Source organism: Salvelinus sp. IW2-2015, unplaced genomic scaffold, assembly GCF_002910315.2.
Source record: "Salvelinus sp. IW2-2015 unplaced genomic scaffold, ASM291031v2 Un_scaffold932, whole genome shotgun sequence".
Classification (NCBI taxonomy): Eukaryota; Metazoa; Chordata; class Actinopteri; order Salmoniformes; family Salmonidae; genus Salvelinus; species Salvelinus sp. IW2-2015.
In genome coordinates, this window is record NW_019942654.1 from 324,154 (window position 1) to 339,080 (window position 14,927).

Below are 14,927 nucleotides of genomic sequence, written 5' to 3' on the forward strand. Positions count from 1 at the left end.
CGCAAGTTTGGTTCCCAAATCACACCCTATTCCTTATTATAGTGCACTACTTTAGACCAGGGCCCTATTCCCTATATAGTGCACTACTTTAGACCAGGGCAGGCACCCTATTCCCTACATAGTACACTACTTTAGACCAGAACCCTATTCCCTACATAGTACACTACTTTAGAGCCGTCTATAGGGAACAAGGTGCCATTTGGGACACAGCCCAGGTCTACCAACTACGTCATCCCAGGTCTACTAACTACTCTACGTCATCCCAGGTCTACCAACTACATCATCCCAGGTCTACTAACTACTCTACGTTATCCCAGGCCTAACTACTCTACGTTATCCCAGGCCTAACTACTCTACGTCATCCCAGGTCTACCAACTACATCATCCCAGGTCTACTAACTACTCTACGTCATCCCAGGTCTACCAACTACGTCATCCCAGAACTACTAACTACTCTACGTCATCCAGGCCTAACTACTCTACGTCATCCCAGCCTAACTACTCTACGTCATCCCAGGCCTAACTACTCTACATCATCCCAGGTCTACCAACTACATCATCCCAGGCCTACTAACTACTCTACGTCATCCCAAGGCCTAACTACTCTACGTTATCCAGGTCTACTAAACTCAACTTCTACGGTTATCCAGGCACTAACTACATCATCCCAGGTCTACCAACTACTCACGTTATCCGGCTAACTACTCTACATCATCCCAGGTCTACCATACTCCATCAGTCGTTCAACTAAATACTTCTAACATCATCCAGTCTACCAACTACATCATCCCAGGTCAACTAACTACTCTACGTCATCCTCAGGTCTACTAACTACTCTACGTCATCCAGCTACTACTACATTCATCCAGTCTACAACTACATCATCCCAGGTCTACCAACTACATCATCCAGGTCTACTAACTACTCTACGTCATCCAGGTCCAACTACTCTACATCATCCAGGTCTACTAACTACATCATCCCAGGTCTACCAACTACATCATCCAGGTTACTAACTACTCTACTACATCCCAGCCTACTAAACTACTCTACATCATCCCAGGTCTACTAACTACTCTACATCATCCCAGGTCTACTAACTACTCGTTTACATCATATCCAGGTCTACTAACTACTCTACATCAATCCAGGTCTACTAATACTCTACATCATCCCAGGTCTACTAACTACTCTATGTAACAGTTTAACTTTACGGCGTCCCCTCACCCCAACCCGGGCGCGAACCAGGGACCCTCTGCTCACATCAACAACGGTCGCCCACGAAGCATCGTTACCCATCGCTCCACAAAGGCCGCGGCCCTTGCAGAGCAAGGGGAAACCCTACTTAAGTCTCAGAGCAAGTGACGTAACTGATTGAAATGCTAGTAGCGCGTACCCGCTAACTAGCTAGCCATTTCACATCCGTTACATCTACATCATCCCAGGTCTACCAACTACGTCATCCCAGGCCTACTAACTACTCTATATTCTCTACCCACAGCCGCTGTGTGTGTGTGTGTGTGCAGTAGGCACATGAGAGGGCAAGCGAGACCAAGCCTGTTACAACATTATAGACCATGTCTGGCAAGACTTACTAACTACTGAACCAGAGAGGAAGTGTATTTGATCTTTAAATAGATCCACATCAAGATAATTACCTTCTTTCATCTCTGGACTGTAATGATCATTCTAATGGAAGTAAAACTACACGTGAGGAGGCTGGAGGGTGCTCTACAAAAATAATGTTTTTATTTCTCTAACATTAAAATCTTCTTAAAATTGTTTCATCACATCATAAAGATACACAATGGCCAACCTCATGACTGAGAGGTAGAAATACAGACAGAGACAGACAGACAGGGAAAGGACTGAGTGCTTGTGTTCATGTTTTGTATACTCAGTGTATAGTGCACAACTTTTGCCCAAGGCTCTGGGTAAGGGAATCTGGTCCAATAAGGACGCAGGCTCTACTCTGGGTTGGGCTGCAGAACAGGACTTCAGAACAGGACTTCAGAACATCAGAACAGGACTTCAGAACATCAGGACAGGACTTCAGAACATCAGGACAGGACTTCAGAACAGGACAGGACATCAGAACATCAGGACAGGACTTCAGAGGGATTGCATGGAGGAGCATTAAGTTGCAGGCAGTTAACACAAGTAAGGACATGCTGCTGCACAGTGGTGTAAAGTACTTAAGTAGTACTTTCAAGTATTTTTACTTAAGTCGTTTTTTGGTGTATCTATACTTCCCTTTTTATATTTTTGACAACTTTATCATGCGCAACAGTTTATACTGCTCCCGAGTGGCGCAGTGGTCTAAGGCACTGCATCTCAGTGCAAGAAGCTCACTACAGTCCCTGGTTTGAATCCAGGCTGTATCTCATCCGGCCGTGATTGGGAGTCCAATAGGGAGGCGCACAATTGGCCCAGCGTCGTCCAGGTTTGGCCGTCATTGTAAATAAGAATTTGTTCTTAACTGACTTGACTAGTTAAATAAATAAAAATATATAGTTTTCTTTAGGAATGTAGTGAAGTAAAAGTATGTAATTTTTACTCCATACATTTTCCCTGACATCCAAAAGTACTCGTTACATTTTGAATGCTTAGCTGGACAGGAAAATGTTCTAATTCACACAATCCTCAAGAGAACATCCCTGGTCATCCCTACTGCCTCTGATCTGGAGGACTCACTAAACAGAGAACATCCCTGGTCATCCCTACTGCCTCTGGTCTGGTGGACTCACTAACCAGAGAACATACCTGGTTAGTGAATATTTAAAACCAAAAACTTTTAGACTTTTACTCAAGTAGTATTTTACTGGGTGTCATTTTCTATTAAGGTATCTTTACTGCTACTCAAGTATGAAAATTGGGTACTTTTTCCACCATTGCTGCTGTGAGGGAGGGGGGGCTGTTGATGATAATCACTGAGTCAGTGCATAAAGTACTAGAGTGCAATAGATGGAGGCTCACTGAGAAAGAGCAGGTCACTACACTACATGATCAAAAGTATGTGGACACCTGCTCGTCGAACATCTCATTCCAAAAATCATGGGCATTAATATGGAGTTTGTTCCCCCCATTTGCTGCTATAACAGCCTCCACTCTTCAGGGAAGGATTTCCACTAGATGTTGGAACATTGCTGCTATAACAGCCTCCACTCTTCTGGGAAGGCTTTCCACTAGATGTTGGAACATTGCTGCTATAACAGCCNTCTTCTGGGAAGGCTTTCCACTAGATGTTGGAACATTGCTGCTATAACAGCCTCCACTCTTCTGGGAAGGCTTTCCACTAGATGTTAGAACATTGCTGTGGGGGACTTGCTTCCATTCAGCCATAAGAGCATTAGTGAGGATCGGGCACTGATGTTGGGCGATTGTATGCTGTAGCGTTAAGATTTCCCTTCACTGGAACTAAGGGGCCTGAACCATGAGAACAACCCCAGAATATTTACAGCTGGCACTATGCATTCGGGCAGGTAGCGTTCTCCTGGCATCCGCCAAACCTAGATTCGCCGTCTGACTGCCAGATGGTGAAGTATGATTCATCACTCCAGGATCCAATGGCAGTGAGCTTTACACCACTACAGCCGACGCTTGGCATTGCTCATGGTGATGCTTGTGTGCGGCTGCTCGGCCATGGAAACCCATTTCATGAAGCTCCCGACAAACAGTTATTGTGCTGACGTTGCTTCCAGAGGCAGTTTGGAACTCGGTTGTGAGTGTAGCAACCGAGGACAGACGATTTTCAGAGGTCCTGTTCTGTGAGCTTGTGTGGCCTACCACTTCGCGGTTGAGCCGTTGTTGCTCCTAGACGTTTCCACTTCAAAATAACAGCACTTACAGTTGACCGGGGGCAGCTCTAGCAGGGCAGAAACGTTACGAACTGACTTGTTGGAAAGGTGGCACCTTATGACATTGCCACATTGAAAGTCACTGAACTCTTCAGTAAGGGCCATTCTACTGCCAATGTTTGTCTATGGAGATTGCATGGCTGTGTGCTTATACACCTCAGCAACAGGTATGGCTGAAATAGCCGAATCCACTCATTTGAATGGGGTGTCCACATACTTTTGTATATATAGTGTATTTCTGCATACTGTTTAGTGGTGGACCTTCCTAATGACTACATGATACTTAGCCAATATAAGGTAATTAATGCATTCTACAATGGCACCCACGACTATTCATGTACGCGTTTCAGTCTCTAAGGAAAGAGCCCTTAGTTCACAACCAATCACTGAAGACTTTATTAAACGGTTTATAAGGGAAATGAATGGAAATCCTGCAGCGGTACTGTAGGTCCCCGAGAGAAGGGTTGGCCCAGTGACACAGAATGATATGTTATGTAATAAATCATTATCATATTATGTGATTTTTATCTCTAGAAGATGGCCAGCCTTGGTGTAATGGGTTTGCTGGTGGATGGGTAAACGGGGGTCTAAACCGGTCTTGGTGTTTGGTGTAAAGCGCATGGGCCTGTCTTAAACCGGTCTTGGTGTTTGGTGTAAAGCGCATGGGCCTGTCTTAAACCGGTCTTGGTGTTTGGGGACAGGAACAGTCAGAAGCGATCTTGGTTACGGCTGGGTGGTGGAGGGCCTAAACAGGCATGGGGCTGGGTGGTGGAGGGCCTAAACAGGCATGGGGCTGGGTGGTGGAGGGCCTAAACAGGCATGGGGCTGGGTGGTGGAGGGCCTAAACAGGGCTGGGGCTGGGTGGTGGAGGGCCTAAACAGGGCTGGGGCTGGGTGTTTGGGGGCAGGAACAGGGGCTGTCCAGACTCTGTCCACACTGCCAGCAGCAGTAATGGTCCTGGTGCCACGCCCGGCCATCTGCCCCCTTCTTGTAGTCCTCACAGAAGATCAGCTGCAAACAGGAGGACAAAAGATAGGATGTGTTTAAGGGTTCTTTATTGGATAAAATGTTTCTCTATGGATCCAAAAAAACTCCCCCTTAGACACAGATCAAAATACTGCATCTGACTGCAGAGATATTATAACTGACTGCAGAGATACTGTATAGATATTATATCTGACTGTATAGATATTATATCTGACTGCAGAGACACAGCATCTCTACAGTCAGACACAGCATCTCTACAGTCAGACACAGCATCTCTACAGCACCACTCACTTATCTCATCCCTCTGTCTGACCTCTCACCCAGTTATTTTGTTCTTCCACTCCCTCCTCCTGGCCCACTAACAGCATGGACCAGGTGTGTGTATGTGGCGGTGTGGCCTCGCATGGAGCCCTTCCTCTTGGGGCTCTGCCAGGTGGCAACCCCACTTACCAAACTTCAGCCTGCACTACCTGCGCAAGGAATGGCTGCCTACGTTGCACTCTGCCGAGAGGGCTGCTTCCCTAGCTAGCTGGCTCATGTGGAGGCACATGCCTGACTGGCAAGCTGCAGCTCCCTCGAGGACCTGGCCTGGCTCTACTTTGAGACCTTTGACCTGCTGCTGGATCACCCTGCAGAGGAGAGCTGAGTGGGCTGAGAACACTTTCCCAGTTGCTCCTCCCCCAGAGGGGGGAGGCTGGGGGGGGAACCCCGCGCCCCAAAGAAGGGAGCAAGGTGAGCTGTGAGCCACACTTAAGGAGGGATGAGAAAAGGGCAAACCTGTATGGGACTATGCCCCCAGGGATGTGTCTGTCATTGGGCGTAATAAATATATCCTGGTATCCCGCACTTTTTTTTTTAACAGACTTTGATACAAGAGTCTTCTATTATCCTTTTAGTATTGTTTGTGAGACTCGACCTATGTCATGTATTGTTTTGTTCAGAATCTCTGTATTTTCCATCTTCTCTCTTTTCTAGTTGTGTTGGACACCTCAGTTCCTCCTTCTTCCTCTAACATTCAGCAGCTGAACGAGTGTCTCTGCGTACGTCTCTGATTGTGTAGCAGTGGCCAAGCCCCCGCTCTCGCTCCCCCTCCTCGGACCCCGAGCAAAACCAGCCTCTCAAAACAATCCTGTTGCTTTATATTGCTACAAGTTAACGGCAGGCCCTGAGAGTGTAAAATACACAATCCGTTTTTACAGATTAAGTCTAACCTATCTTCTATACGTGGACATTATTTCCTTTTCTGTTCTTGAAGCAAACAAAAACATATTCTGATGTCTAGTTACTGTACATTTTTATATAAACTGGGTGGTTTGACCCGAATGCTGATGGCTACAGCCCGTGCGTATATCCCAGACCGTTTATACCATGGTATGACAAAACATTTATTTTTACTGACTTCTAATTATGTTGGTAAACAGTTTAATAATTGCAATAAGAGCACCTCCGGGGTTTTGGGTACATGCGTCAAATATACCACGGCTAAGGGCTTTGTCCAGGCACTACCCGATGCGTTGTTCATAAGAACACCTTAGCCCTGGTATATTGCCATATACCACACCCCCTCATGCCTCATTGCTTAAATATACTACCCCATTGCATAGGCTCCCATATCCCATGCAATGTATCATTGTTCAGTCTTTTCCCCCTGTGCTGTGATTCAGAACTGGACGACCAGGCCCAACCTGTCCTTTCCTCAACCCACCTTTGTGAAGGCTGCTGGAGCTGCTAGTAAGAACCAGGCCAGCTGCTCAGGGTTCCGCACCAAGCCGCTGCAAGGACAGCCAGGTTCTCTCTGGAGGCTTCTACAGGGAAGCGAGGAACAGGTCCGCACTTCCCCAAATAGAAAACCTATCCCGTATTACAGTCGCACTACTTTTTGACCAGAGAACCATCTGCGGCTCTTGTTAGTAGTGCACTATATAGGGAAAGGGATGACATTTGGATGCACTCATCCCCAACTATAATTCTTGTATTAAAAACAGTGAAAGTTCCATAACATGCCCAATATGTTGCCAGTGTTCATACATTTTACAATCTACAACTATTTGCCTTTCAGAAACAACAATACAATAAAATATTTTCTTAACAGGCGCCTCAGCCTGCTGCTGGAGGGCTCAGTGTCGCCGCGGCCGGGACTCGTCCACCCCAACCACAAACTCTCTCCATCCAGCCCCAGCTCCAGGGCCCAAGCAGGGATACCCAAACTCAGACCCGCTCCCTTCTCCCTGCACCCCCTCTGGCATGCTCAGACAGGCCCTCGTCCCCAACCCCTTTGGATGTCAACCTGCTGAGGTCTGGGAAGGAAGCTGGCCTGGCGCTCAGCAAGTAGTTACTACCAAACCCAAAGGTAAAACCCTAATGTTGATCATTCATTTATATTTAGTTGATGCCACAGTTCAAATAAGGCTGTGTTAGTATGTTTTAAGAAAATGAAGTGCGTATCTTGTAACTCTTTTCTTTATAGCTCAACCTTTCTGTACCGGAAGAATTTAAGAGCTATCAGGATTGAAGCATGGCTGTCTGTCCTGACTGTCGCTTTCTCCTGCTCCTCTAGTGACAGGAGCCATGGAAGTGAGAAGCTAAGATGCCCGGAAACACCCACACGGCCCCCCAGCAGCAAATGTGCTGATGTCACAGGTGTCAGACAGACCTGGCCAAGGACTCAGACAAGCAGCAGGAGCTAACTCAAAAATACACCGCTGCTAGTGACGCCTTAATCTACCTCTCTCTCCACTCACGTGAGAGGTCTCTACACATAGTCCAGATCTGACACTACACCTGTAGCATGCCCCATCTAACTACAAAAACAAGATCCATTTCAGTAGAAATATCCCTTTTCTTAGATGAGATGCCATTCCCGTGGGTGTGTTTCAGGTCAGTGAGCCTGACAAGTGTCGAACAGCCACGGAGTCCTGGTTCCCAATCGAGACCAGTATCCACATCCAAGCCTGTTGAGAACGTCAAGGTGGGCTGTGTGTGCTGGGCCGTCTACCAAGGCTCCTCCCTCCTACTACCATCCATGCCCTCACCCCCACCCGCTCTACTGCTCCCGGCGAACACTGCCACTCACCCCTGGGGCCCCTCCACACACATTACCCTCCCTGGAGGATCACTATGGCCAGTTGCGGTCTAGCTGTGGTGCCCAATGCCTGGACCAGCCCTTACTGTGGGAGTGGAGGGTACCATCCCAGACCCTCGATCCTACAGGCTGCTGCCGCCGGCTGAGTTCTGCCCCCTTTGGTGCCTTCAGGCATGGAGGCGGGATACGTGTGAGTGCCAGTGGGCTCCATCGCCTGCTACCAGAAGGCCCGAATAGGAGAGAGGAGAAGATTGTACAGGACTGGCAGAAGATGTGAAGGATGCCCAACTTGAACAAGTAGTCATTAAACAGCAGAAAGACCAAACTGCTTAGGATTTATTAATAATGGAAATGTGACCTGGGACTCAGACTGAAAACATGAACTGCTTCCCAGTTCCCAAGATCAATGTGAATTATGAAGCAACCCTTTAAAATGTCAAATTTTATACAGGGTTGTGAAGCTCTGAGAGTCTGTTAATGTTCCCTTGTTCCTCTATTCATCATGCGTCTCTGTTTTCAGGGAAGCAGCGGCGTCAGTTCCAGGCCCTGCCGTAGGAGCAGAAAGTTCCATGAATGGCTGTTGGAGTCGGGAAACACAGAGGAGCTTGAATAGGCCCTTATCCCCCCTGCATCGCATCCCAGACCCCTCGCCGACAGCGACAGCCTGGAGCCAGGACCACATGAACACCATACAGGAAGGACATCTATACGGGAAGTGGGACATACCCTTCTGCCTGCTACTTTCTGTTCTTTGTTGATAGATCCCCATACAAAGCTCTTGCCTTTGCCTCTCAGTTCAGCGTTTGACCTTCACAGCCAACTTAGCACTTCTAATCCCTTTGTTTGCCTCTGTCTGTCCACAGTTCCAAAGCAGGATCTGATCTGAGATCAGTAGACTACACGAAGGAGGATGTCTGGTATAACGACTGGCTTGTTCCCCTTTCAATCCAGCTGAGACTGTTGCGTCCCGATCTCTACCCTCGTCCTGAAGTGTGTACTTGTACACTCCCTCTCATGTATTTGTTACAACGTGTGGATGGGCAGGGTAGAGAATCAAGTACAGAGCACAGTGGTTACCTAGAGCACTTGGGTACAATTAAACATGGTACCTATTGTGTGACTCACACTGGTTAGATCTGTGATAGTGTCGGTACCTCTGTAGTGGTACTTACTATTGAATAATAGGAATGACAGGTTTGTTGCTTGTTTATCCAGAGATTTGACTTGTCCAGATGTAGAAGAAAGATTGAATTAATGTATTATGTCATTGACAGTATGTATGATATTACGTCTTTAATATCCCTTTCTGTAGCCATAGGAGAGAGGTGTGATGAATTTAAAGGTCTGCGCTCTTTTCAACAAATTCCAATGAAATGTAGTACGCTTCCTACCGAGTGCCAATCTATTGTGCTATCATGTCAACTCCTGTGAATACTTTTCAAAATGTTTGGCTTGGACAATGATCAATCGAGATGGCAAGAGCACAAACAATGTGGACCAGGCTAGTACTTCCCTGGGATTGGGTATTTAAGCCTTATAGACTTAGACAACACGCACCTCTAGAGAAATGGAGATGACAGGGCCACATTAGTTGTAATGAGAATAGAAACATGCCTTTGAGGGAGACAGTTCTATTCCATTATTATGCGTCAAGGACAGTGGACCTACAGCAAAGATCTTGTGTACTTTAAAATTAAGCCTAGTATCGCAGAGGATGCTGATGTGTAAGTAACCTAAGTCTATCCCTCTTTGTAACTCCTCTTCCTTCAGTTGTAAGAAGGATGGATGATATTGTGCTTATTAGCCTTACTGCTGTAGCTTAGTCTCAGTGACTTGCCTTTCAATTCAATTGCACTTATGCTTCCCTACCTACAAATTACAATGGAATTTCATTTACAATGGTTCTCGAAGAGCACATTTTGTTTTATTCTCAGTGTCTTTAGACATCAATTAAACTATTGTTTTCTTGCCTTAGCGTTGCCATTTTTATGTGTTGTTGTATGATTAGTGGTATACGACCTCAATGTTACCTATACTTTAGACTAATCACACACTATTACCATTAGCTGTAGCCACAGCAAACATGCTATAGAGGATTACGCCAATGACCTTTTAAAGGGAATCTGCAGATTCAAACAATAAATGGCCACCCCGCCACTGATTTGGTAAAACTGAGGGATGGCTGGAGCAAGGACTGACCATCTGTAAGGATTCAAACTATGATAGTTTTTAACCATGTTGAGGCGTATACAGTGGTTGTTCATACTAAGATGTTTAATATATTAAATATTATCCTCAAACTACATATTTAACAAACATGTTGGATAAATACAAGCTGATGTTTAGGGGTTTGATGTGGTATGACAGTTGAACTAAGCTCATGAGCTTTACAAGTTATATTGTCATGTAACGGTCGTCGTGCATCCGAAAGAGGATTGGACCAAAGCGCAGCGTTTAAGTGTTCATGATATTTATTTAAATCAACAAAACACTCGGAACAAAATAAATACCAAGTTGAGAAACTAACCGAAAACAGTTCCTGTCAGGTGCAGAACACTAAACAGAAAATAAGCTACCCACAAAACACAGAGGGAAAAAATGCTATCCTAAGTATGGTCCAATCAGAGACAACGATAGACAGCTGTCCTGATTGATGACCATACCCGGCCAAACATAGAAATAGAAAATCATAGAAACATAGAATGCCCACCCCAACTCCCACCGCCTTGACGCAAACCAAAATAGAGACATTAAAAAAGGATCTCAATCAGCGGGCTGAACAGTTCAAGAATCAATGGTATATGTCATTGAATTTAAAAAGTCAAATGTGTTGTACAATCCCATAATACCCTTTTTAAAATTGCTCGCTACTTATTAACTAACCTGGAAACGTTCCCAACCCAAAACTGTCTTGGCTCTTTCGGCTCATGAATAGCCTTGACTATATTTTGCCCAATTCAGGAAAAGGACTGTGAAACTGCAGTACATCAACTATTTTTGGCTAAACTGAGAGCGGAACAGATGTGGCACAATTCCACTCAAGTGTCCACTCCTTCCTTTGTCTCTTTAAACATTGCATTGGCCCCAGAGAAGAATGAAAGATAGATTGGCCTGCATACTTGACATATTTTTAGATTTCCATGCTTCTAAATTAGTCTTCCTAGTGTGTAAGGAACTTGTGTCATGATGTACCACCTCAAGCACCACCCACACACCTCTCGCCCTGCTGTGTTAGTTAAGACTGACTACGCCAGGAAGAACTTTGCCCACTTCAATAACATATTGGATGACAATATCCTACCTGCATCTGGCAGAATTGTGTCACCTGGCAGAACTTTGCATGAAGTTGGTGGCACAGTGTGCATACTGCGTGGGTGAGGGAGCATGGTGGCATACAGGTGCGTTCTGTGTTGTGGTGGGTATGGCGGTTGAGGTTGAGTTGGGGCATTCAGCAAACCAGCAGAGAGGGGTCAAAGGCCACTATCACCATGTTGCCATTATGCTGTAATCCCACTTGCATTTCTGGAAAACGATATAAACTAGAATCACTGACTCATTTTTTGAATCAAAGTTTTCTGACAGCAATTGTTCCCCTCATAGTATAAAACTGGGAAGGCTGGTTATATAAAAGGGATTGGTGTGTACGACCAAGAGGACATCCAGACGTTCAGGGGACCATCAGAACCACGCATCTATCAAGCCTAGCCCAATACAATGTCCAAAAATGGCAGGTGAAACATAGATATGGCCGCTGGCTCTGGCTGCCACCGCTCCATTCAGAAATAGGTTTTTAATGCAGATGGGACGAGTACACATCAGGTTTGCCACAGGGATTGATTGTGCATAGTATAAACAGTGATTTTCTGTGGTTGTGTTTGGTTTTAGTTTATGGATGGTCCATTTTGAAATCTTTCTAGTCAAAACTGACTGGATTTATCCTTCCAGCCATAGTAATAACAAGTTTAAAGCTCTAAAGATGTCCATGAAGTTATTTACGAGAGTAGAATAATAATAATATTAATATAATTAATATTTACAGATAATTGTGTTGATTGACCATGGGATATACACAGTTAAGTGGATGGCCACTATTGCCAGACATCCACAGGACTCAACCCCAATCTGTGAACTGGGATGTGGTTTAAAAGCTTGTCAGCACTGATGTCCTAACAGACAAACCTGGGCCTAAACACTTAACGTATTGCGAAATCCAGTCTTCTATTTGGCATTCAAGTGCCATTGAAAATATTAACATGAAAAGTTTTCGCCTGTGCTGGAAAAACTAACTCAAACAGCATGGGTTTACCCCCGTCCATGGCTTTTAAACACTGAACAAAAAATATAAACGCAACAATGCAAAGTGTTTTCCCATGTTTCATAGCTGGAATAAAAGATCCCAGAAATTTCATATGCCACAAAAAAGCTATCCTCAAATTTTGTGCACAAATTTGTTACATCCCTGTTTGTGAGTATTTCTCTTTGCCAGATAATCCATCCACACTACAGGTGTCGCATATCAGAAGCTGATTTAAACAGCATGATCATTACACAGTGCACCTTGTGCCGGGGACAGATAAAAAGCACTCAAATTTACAGTTTTGTCACCAACACACACAATGGCACCAGTTTCTCTACCAAAGCACCTCCAACGTCATTTTAGGAATGCAAAGTACGTCTAACCGGCTCCACAACCGCAGAACCACGTGACCACACGCCAACCAGGACCTTCACGTTCTGCTTCTTTACCTGCGGGATCATCTGAGACCCCACCTGGTACAGCATGAGAGATATTTCTGTCTGCTATTAAAGCCCTTTTGTGGATAAAAAACTCATTCTGAATCTGGCTGGGCCGGCTCTCCAGCAGGTTGAGGCCTCGGCTCCCAAGTGGGTGGCCTATGCCTCCCAAGCCCACCCATGGCGGCACCCCTGCCCAGTCATGTGAAATCCATAAGATTAGGCCCTAATGAATTATTCAATTGACTAGTTTCCTGATATAACTGTAAACTCATAAAAATCCTTGAAATTTTGCATGTGTCCGTTTATTGTTTTGTTCATTACTAGCTGCCAAAGAAAGCATCAGAATTATTGATGTGATTGACTTGTTTCTTTGTAAGCCACAGCACTGGAGGGTTGAGTCTTCTGGATATTTTGAGGCAGAGACCAATTACTTCAATAGTTTAGGTTGGAAAAAGCCAATAATTGTGTTGACAAAGGTAAATGGTCCTACAGTGCAATCCAGAGCTATTTAACAAGCATAAGAACCAAGTCAAGCCCACTCTCTCCCCTCTGATCGGCTGTTGCTTTCTCAGATGTCTTTTACGAGTATAAAACTTACAGAGCCATTGTTGAGTGTGAAAAGCGACGCACAACTTCCATCCGTTACCTGAGCCCGCGTTGAACTCCCTCCGTGTGGAAGGAGTGATGCCTGGTGTGTCTAACGAGCGCCCAACTACATTGGGCTACCGGGGGGGGGGGGGGGGGGGGGGGGAGGGGCTACCCTGAATACCTGCGCTGATGGGCCTCAACTACCGTCTCGCTCCTGCAAGGCATGATCCACTTTGGTAAGTCAGCCACTGCCCCATCTCCAGTCCAGAGGGCAATGCAAGGATGGCAATTAGCATCCCATTGCCAATTTAAGCCGTAGCACAGGACAGGACAGTGACAGTTCCCCCCGCCTCAGAGCTTTGCCAATGAAGATCAGAGTAACCAGCAAATATAGCACTGATCACACTGACGACGATCGCTATGGGCTGAACTAGATGCTTGCCAGAATCAGACATACCCACTGCCACTGAAGTAGAATCAATACATTTTGCAACTTTGACACAACAATTCTGCAGAATATAGTGGTGATATATTCTCTAAACACGACGACAGAAGTATTGTGAACTTTTACAGAGATATGTTTGCAAATTATTATATTTCAGGAAGAGCCAGCAGAAACTAGTGCACTCCATAGTTGCTCTGCCGGTTCATTAACACCCATTAGACATGCACCTGTCTGGTTTGGACACGACCTGTTATTCCTGTCAATTGTGTTATGACTACTATGTACTTTGCTAATGGTTACACTCTTGTTTTTTCCAGAACATGGTGCGTCCCTTTAGGGGGAGTTAGGCAGGATGACAGTGTCTGGTTATTTTTGTAAAGTATGTGTAGGTTCCCTAACAGTATGCCACCTGTCTTAGTTGAAAAAATGTCTGTTTAGTTGAACTAACTTCTTGTGGTTCTAACGAGTTCCATGCCCTAATATAAACTAAACTAAAACTTAGTGCTAAGGCTAATAATAACGGTGGCTAAAGCCAGAGGCAGGATTCATCTAAGAGATATCTGCATGAGTGTGACGTAAAGAGGAGAATGTATACAAACGTGTGTTCCAAGAAGGGAAGGGATTAGTTATGTTGTTAAAAAAAATATATATATATTTTGAACTCACAGGCCTCCGGTATTTTAAATTATGATTGACTGAATATTTCCCGGACAGAAGCTATAAACATGCAAACAGCAGAAGCAGGGGGGGGGAATACAACAGACATTGTTTATTAAAAAAGAGATGTTTATTTGCTTCAAAGAAGATAAAAAACCATTGTATATTTGTGATGGGATCGGTAGGACAATTTGATTTTAGATTAACAGTAACATCGACAAAAAACAGCAACAATTTACCAAACGCTGACATGTTTGAGCCCCAAAACTTAAACATACAATTTGTACGGCGGAATCTGATGCTATGGGCTCGTACTAGACGGAATCGACGGCCGGATCGGGAGTAGGCGCGAGGGAATTGGGGCAAAATGTGTGCATAATGAGAGGGAACAGGGGGAGACAAAAAAAACTCCATGAGCAAACTGACACCACAGGAATGGGGGGGGGGTAACCCACTAGCCAGTATCCTGTCCATCCACACAACATGATGATAGTGCATTGCCCTCTCTCAAAGCCCACATCACCACAGCGCCAAAGCAGCCCGAAACATGGTGCATTCCTGTTATGATATAAGC

At 45.2% G+C, this 14,927-nt stretch overlaps 1 protein-coding gene and 1 long non-coding RNA gene across 4 annotated transcripts in view; both read right to left on the reverse strand.

Annotated features, from left to right (window-relative positions):
- Positions 1-402: 402 nt before the first annotated feature.
- LOC139024062 (uncharacterized) lies at positions 403-4,735 on the reverse strand. 3 transcript variants are annotated; one of them, XR_011475297.1, is made up of 5 exons: positions 1,430-4,735; positions 1,018-1,103; positions 703-730; positions 525-603; positions 403-479 (listed from the first exon to the last, which is right to left on the reverse strand). It is a non-coding gene; the product is annotated as an uncharacterized lncRNA (long non-coding RNA). The 3 variants fall into 3 exon arrangements; XR_011475295.1 differs by having other exon boundaries at positions 947-1,103; XR_011475296.1 differs by lacking the exon at positions 703-730 and having other exon boundaries at positions 947-1,103.
- A 16-nt stretch (positions 4,736-4,751) lies between these two features.
- The window catches only part of LOC112069205 (LIM and cysteine-rich domains protein 1), a 42,883-nt gene continuing 32,707 nt past the window's right edge, over positions 4,752-14,927 (reverse strand). Inside the window, exon 8 of the mRNA XM_024136493.2 lies at positions 4,752-4,868. The gene's annotated coding sequence lies outside the window, so the exon portion shown is untranslated. The remainder of the gene's footprint in view (positions 4,869-14,927) is intronic.